The sequence below is a fragment of the Sardina pilchardus genome, chromosome 19 (genome assembly GCF_963854185.1).
Source record: "Sardina pilchardus chromosome 19, fSarPil1.1, whole genome shotgun sequence".
In the NCBI taxonomy this organism is placed as follows: domain Eukaryota; kingdom Metazoa; phylum Chordata; class Actinopteri; order Clupeiformes; family Clupeidae; genus Sardina; species Sardina pilchardus.
Window position 1 is genome coordinate 12227180 of NC_085012.1, and position 7489 is coordinate 12234668.

Below are 7489 nucleotides of genomic sequence, written 5' to 3' on the forward strand. Positions count from 1 at the left end.
CTAGCGGGTGAAGCCTGCTGCATCAGATGTGTTAGAGGGCCTGTGCGCACAGAACAAAGCGGCCGGGGAGGGCCAACAGCCGCACGAAACCGCTGTGGATCACTGTGTCAGGCGGGTGACAGAACGCGTCGGAAATCCCTGCTAAGAGATCACACTGAATTAGCCTGTTTTAACGTCAACCCCACTTTATCTTTATTTGTTTGTCTCTGTGGGGGAGAAACTCGCTCTCCTCTCCTCTCTCACTCTCCCTCCCTCCTTCTCTCCCTTTTTCTCTCTCTCTCTCTCCCTCTCTCTCTCTTGGCTTTCCTGACTCCAGCACATGGCTTTTATTGTGACTTTTCGTCAGACTAAATGGGATACATTTTATCATAATGGTTTGGGGAGCCCGGGTGTATAGGCCAACACAAATAGGGTTTTACAAGTTAAAGAAGTCTTTTCCTCAGGCGGCGTTTTATTACAACTACTGTTTACATCTGACAATACATCCTAAGTATTTTATTATTAAGTTTGGACAAATCATTTGCCTGAGGTGGGAGGTGGTATGCCATTGAAATGTAATCCCTCTGTTGATCTTATTACTGCCAAACCAAACAAGAAGAAATCAATTTCAAGGGAGGGAGGAAAGGGGGGAAAGGAGGAAAGAAAAGCGAAGAAATTAGATCAAAATGATAAGGAAAAAAGGTGTATATGACGCTCGTTCGGTCGGTGCCCCCTCCCAACCCCCCTACCCCCCCCCTCCAACAAACTCGACAAATACTGTGCTGCAATTTTTTGCGACATTAAAATATGGTGCCTTTCTGCTCCCTTCCCTTTCCCTGCCCTCGAGGTGAAAACAGACACCTTGTATTAGCTCTCCATATTCACACATTGTTTTAGCACTCTCTTCTAAGTGGGTAAAACAGCATGGAACTGCTTGGAGGGCTCATAGCTTGTGCTATTATTGACTATCTGATTCCGTTATCTGCCTACTTTGGTGGGTAATTCACAAAATCTAACACTATGGGTGTGTTTTTTTTTTTGCGGTGATTCAATTGAGGGAAAAAATAAATATTTCTGTGCCATGTCCACAAAAGCATTCCTTACATATCAGATATCTAAATGTGACTTGACAAATTAAGATGGAGATTGTGATTAAAACCCCGCTTGGCACGGGCGTTCAGAGAACAGGTCTGAAAAGGAAATGGGGAGCGGAACGCCTCGAACATGAAGACTGGTGTGAGTAATCGGAGCGAGCGGCACAGTTCTGGGACCGAAACAGAGGCTGACAGTCAGGGGTGTCAGCAGACTGCACCGGATGACTCAGCGCTTTCTGAGCCGCTTGGGCTGCCTGCTCAAGGGATTCTGGGATTGCCTTTGCGTGGGGAGTGGTTGGATTGTGTATGTATGCATGTTTTTATTTGTGTGTGTGCGTGTGTGTGTGTATGTATGTGTGTGTGTGTGTGTGTGTGTGTGTGGGGGGGGGTCTTAAGGAAAGGTAGCTTGCACTAACCTTATTCACTTAGTGAAATTCACTTAGAGAAAGAGTGCTTATTCACTTTTTCCCTTTCACAGCGACTTCGCTTTCCTGCTCAATCCCATTCACACACTTACTGTGTTTGATTGTGTGCCTCACTCAGTCCACTTTTGTATATTGTTTCCCATATTTCTTCAGACCTCTCTGTCACTCACACACTCACTAGTCAGCTACTCACTCATTCACTCACACACTCACTCATTCACTCTCTGTTATAGTCAGGTATATTTATACAGTATATTCATTCACTCACTCATGTGATTGTGTGCCTCACTAGTGTTGATTGTAGCCCATATTTCTCCAGTCCTCTCTGTCACTCACACTCACTTCTATAGTAAGGTCCTCACTCAGTCACTCACACACACTCTTACAGTCAGGTACTCACTCATTCACTGACTTAGTCACTCATTCACTCACTCTTATAGTCAGGTATATTCATATATTCATATATTCATTCACTCATTCAGTTACTCATACACTTGTGGTCTCTTTCATCTGTCTGTCCTTCCTCACTGTCTGTCTGACGCTCTTCCTCTTTAACTCATTCACTCACTCACTCACTCTCTCTCTTTTTAACTCCCTCCTTCACTTCCTCACCCACTCCCTCCCTCCCTCACTCGTGCAGTCTCAGGGGGCACTACCAACTCATCCTGCCCAGAGAGGAGAGGCGAGGAGAGGTGAGGAGAGGTCTCTGTTCACACAGCGGATAAAAGATGCAGTGAATTAGCTCCCGGAAGAAATGCACAGCCAGGTCCCTGGCAACGCGCCACATGGAACCCCAATCTAGCAAAAAAAAAAAGAAAAACAACAGCGTGCTTGCTCTCCTACACTGTCCTCCTTCTTACGGCTGGCACAGAAAGAGGGAGAGAGAGAGAGAGAGAGAGAGAGAGAGAGAGACAGAGTGATACGAAGAGATGGGGGATATGGCGGAGAGATGCAGGCAGTCATAGAGAGAGAAATAAAGATGGACAAAAACGGAGAAAACAAAACAAAAATGGACGAGGGAATGAGATAGAGAGATAAAAAGAAAGAGAGAGAGAGAGAGTGAGTGAGATATATAGAGAAAGAAAGAGTGTGCAGACCTGTTAATGGGTTTAATGCCTGACGAGTGATGTCATGGAAAAGCTGCCACCCAGCAACGGGCCCTCTACCACCTCCTTTAGCCATGGTGGGGGGCGAGTACCATTCCTTCGTCCTCCCCACTCCCCTCCCCTCCTCTCCCCTCCGCACTGGCCTAAGGACTTCCATGTGTGTCCCCCCCCCCCGCCCCCCCTTCCCATACAGTTAATCAGGCTCACATTGTTAAGAGTATGGACGCGCTTGGCTTTACCCTCATAACACAAGCACGGGGTTATAAACAAAACTCTCTCTGACAAATTGCCTGGATGTGGTCGTCTGTGAATGTGTCTGTATGCTATATCTGTGGAGGACCAATATGTCCCATGCGATGAATACACATCTAAAGAGCAAAAAAGCAGGGGACTAGGACATGACAAAGAAATCTACTACTACTATTACACTACTACTACTACTACTACTACTCATTATTTAGTACACACATGTACAGACAAGAGCAATGTCCGTGAGGTAAATAAGATTGAGAAACCCAGAGGTAATGGCCTTCTAATGCTGAAGAAAGTGCTGTTGGGTCTGAGTGAGGGGGGATGTTTGAGGCATAGCAGGCATTCTTAAGCGCTCTCAGAGTTTGTAGATGAGTTGTTTTCATGCAAGGTCTCTGATATTGTTTCCATAACAAACAGGAAGAATGCTAATGGTGATGGCTTTCATGCTGCGTGCATTGCTTTATTTACTCACACACGCACACACACACATGCGCACACACACACACACACACACACACACACACACGCACAAACACGCACGCACGCATACTGTATTGATAAGAAAAGTTGCGTAGTTCCTTCAAAATCAAATGTTTTGCACAAACTTCTTGCTTCAGCATGCAGACCATCTTTAGCTCGCTTCTTCAGACTCAAAATCGGAGGCAATAATGAATGTTCATACTGTATAATATCCTGTGTGATTATTCCGTGATGAGCCCCTGTTTGACTGAGTGCTAGCACACATCCAGCCAGAATGTCTTGTAGGACGCCACCACTTGCTTTGGCTTACATCATACAGCTAAGTGGAGCCGGCTAAGGAGGTCAGTCTATTCGCTTATATGCAAATCTGAGTGGATCTTCCAGCGCAGCTACTCTGCATAGCTCTGGGAGCCAGGCGAGACAGACAGCGCTAAGCTGTCACACACGCCGAAAATTCATAAGCGAATGCCCCAGCACTGACACAAGGCAACAAGATGTGTCATGCGAAAAAACGCATGACGCTCCCACTTCAAAGTGCTGAGGACTCACTCACTCACTCACTCACACACACACACACACACACACACATACACACACACACACACACACACACACACACACACACACACACACACACACACACACACACATACAGACACACATGTTCAGTTTTATAGGCTTCAGGAAGCGTCTTGGAGACAGCAACTTTGTTTCTCACGGTTGTCCCTGTCAACAAAGCCAAAATGAAATCACTACCTGAATGAGCGATTTTATGTACAGACTTCTTTTATGAGCATTCTTAACTCGCTTTATATATATTTAAAAAAAAAACGCTTTACATTAACTGAATAGAACCATTCTGTCACCGTGGCCTATTTGCAGTTGTTAGGGGTAGACATGCAATAAAAATGCAAATAGATGATGGTGTTGTGCTGTAAAAGATAGCAACATTCCCAATTCCCAAAGTGGGAAAAATAATAAGGACAAAAATCATCCTACCCCACTTTCAGCCAACTCTGAGTAAGTTGAAATAACAGCTATTTCTCACAAGTTATTTTCAGCACTGTGTGACTGAAAAAAAAAAACAAACCTTATGTAGATAGCGCCAAAATTACATTCAATTTTGTCTCTCAGTTTATTGTTCAAAGGCAACATCACCATTAGGCCATGGAGGAATGATCCGAAATAAACAGAAACGCTACAGTATTTGATTAAGGGCGTGTTACGCAATCTACCGTTTCAACGTGACTTTGATGTGAGACAACACACACGCAGGAGGAGCAATAAACCTTTAAAGCAAGAATATTTATGTTCTCCTGCCTTCTCTGAAGTGGTGAATAGATTCAAAGATACAGGATGACAAGACAAAGAGAGAAAGAGACAGAGACAGAGAGATTGAGAGAGAGAGAGAGGGAGAGAGAGAGAGATTGAGAGAGAGAGAGAAAATAGCCTCGGGCTCCTGTGCTTTAAGTCATGCCATTTCCCTTCATGGAAGGCGGCCCTAAATAAGTTACTTATAAGCATTTATTGATGCACAAGTGTGGCATCTGTGACTGAGCTGAGGCCTGGGATGCAATTAGCCCAAACCTTACACTTCAATCAGGCGTCACGCTTTAACAAAAACAGGCCTCTCCCTTCTCCCCCCTATGCCCTTCCCTTCTCTTCCTCTGCTTGGCTGTTTGTCGAAATGCTCATTACAAGACTCCACCATGCTCAATAATTAGGCAATGATTGCCTTAATCATCACTGCAGTTGTCGTTACCATTGGCACATACGTGCTATGTTACGACAAATGACAAAAGCCGTTACGACTTTTGCAATGGACGACAATTAAAAACAGCAGTGGAGTCGTTTTGATAAGATTGCGAAATGCTGGAAATTATTCGATGCATTAAAAAAAAGGGGGTGGCTTTTCTACGCAGCTGTATAAAAACAATTTCTCCTGGCTGCATTTGCTCGTCTCTGCTGTAAAAAACACACCTTCAACTCAATACATTTCTACAGGGTAAAGAAAAAAAATATATGAACTATTCATTTTGCTTTGGAGAACACAGAAGAGGTTTAAACCTAGCCCTGGGGTAGGACCCTTTTGTGTCGGGTCTCCTCTGATATTACTGAAGGCTTTTTATATTGAGTGCTTGACATGATAGATAAACCATATAGTGTACTGAATGGCCCTCTCTGCCACACACAGTAAATGTCATTTGCCATTAACAACGCTCTGGCGAGGTACATAAACCATTAATACACCCTTTACGACCAGACCCACTAACTGTGCATGTCTCCTTGCCAACAAATCTTAATGATGACCGACCAGTGCCCCCGACAACAGTGACGCAAATATGACTTAAATGCACCCCAACCTAACCATACGGACATAGACAGCTAGTACATAACTCTGAATGTGAAGATATAAAGTCTTATTCATAAGTACTTACATTATAATTACATGAAAATTGCATTTAGACATTACACATGATATGTATTCATGGGTGAAGGACTATTATGTTTTATTGAGAGGACAGGCGATTGGAATGGCAGATGGATCTTTCTATCAGGATGTGTGTGTTTGTTTGTGGTATTGTTTGGAAGTCAACCATGAAGCTTGATGCAAGGATGGCAAAAAAATCTAATACTTTCCATTACAGTATATTTGCCAGAAATCCCCCATTCTCACACAAGCAACAATACAACTCAAACATTATTAATTTTGAGAGGTATGGTTTAAAGGTTTAGTGTGAGTGTGTGTGTGTGAGAGTGAACTCTCTCTCTGTGTGTGTGTGTGTGTGTGTGTGTGTGTGTGTGTGTGTGTGTGTGTGTGTGTGTGTGTGTGTGTGTGTGTGTGTGTGAGGTTGTGTGAGGGGGGTCGGTTGTTAAGTGACAGACGCCTCAGTCTTTAAGGATGTTAGTCTGGATTCTGGATAGGGCTCCTGACAGGCTATCCGTCACCTCCAGGACCGAGACACCCACGGAGCCCTGTGGAGCCAGCACTCAGGCCCACCAACCCCAACCCCAGCCCCAGCCCCAACCCCAGCCCCAGCCCCAGCCCCAGCCCCAGCCGCCAGGACAGCCAGCCGGCCGCCCATAGATCACCAGTGGGAGTCTATTGGGCTGGGATGTGACTAAAGCCGTCCTCCCCGCCACACAATGGCCCACAGTCTGCAGGACGAGTGCAAGCAGCTGGACGTCACTAGCCTTTAATGGGGGGCAGAAGCCCCACAGACGACCCACAATGCATTGTCTGTATGCCCCCCCTCCATCGCCAAAACCCCCCCCGACACACACACACACACACACACACACACACACACACACATTCAGTCATGCCACAGTGAAAGGTGGTCAGGGGACCGAGGGTGTCGTGGAGGCTTTTTTATTCTTCAGGGGCCCACTGCCAGCTGAGGCGATAAGCCACCGGCTGGACTGTTTTGTGTGGGAAGTGTGCCCATTTCTATAGGCCTGTACGGGTGAGGAAACGGCCTGCACACTCACACGCACCCACCCACACACACACTCACACACACACACACACACACTCACACACCCACACACATAAACACATACACGCATACATAAACACATACAGACACCCACCCACGCACACAGACATACAAACACATACACACACACGGCCTGTCTCAAGTTAGAAGGTACTGGGGTGGTACATGCAGTCAGTGGTGGAATGTAACACTACTCCACTAGCCTACATTGCTGCAACACATGCCACTACATTTTCTGATCAGTTTTCTTTCCACCAAAATGGCTACCTGCCCGTCACACACGTTTGTCTCACCAGTGAAGTTGGGTTGCTACTAAAGACTAGCGCACTAGGTCTAGAGCACTACACTCAAAGGTCTAGAGCACTACGCGTCCCACTCTAAATCTTTGAACCAATCAGGTATGAGCCTTCCAACGGCAGCATATAGGACGCCTTTACTTTGAGCTGTAGCACCTGCACTTGCTCACAGCAGACACGGAGTCTGAAGTCATGTCTGAGTCAATGAGCGACCCATGGCCTTATTTACAGAAATGAGTCAAGATAGGTGGACCAAAAATGACTCGTGGAGATTCCAGCGTAAATTATGCCTGCCAGGAATAAATTAGCGGCTGGTGTTCAAGAACCTTCCTTCGAAATCTTACACTTGTAACTAGT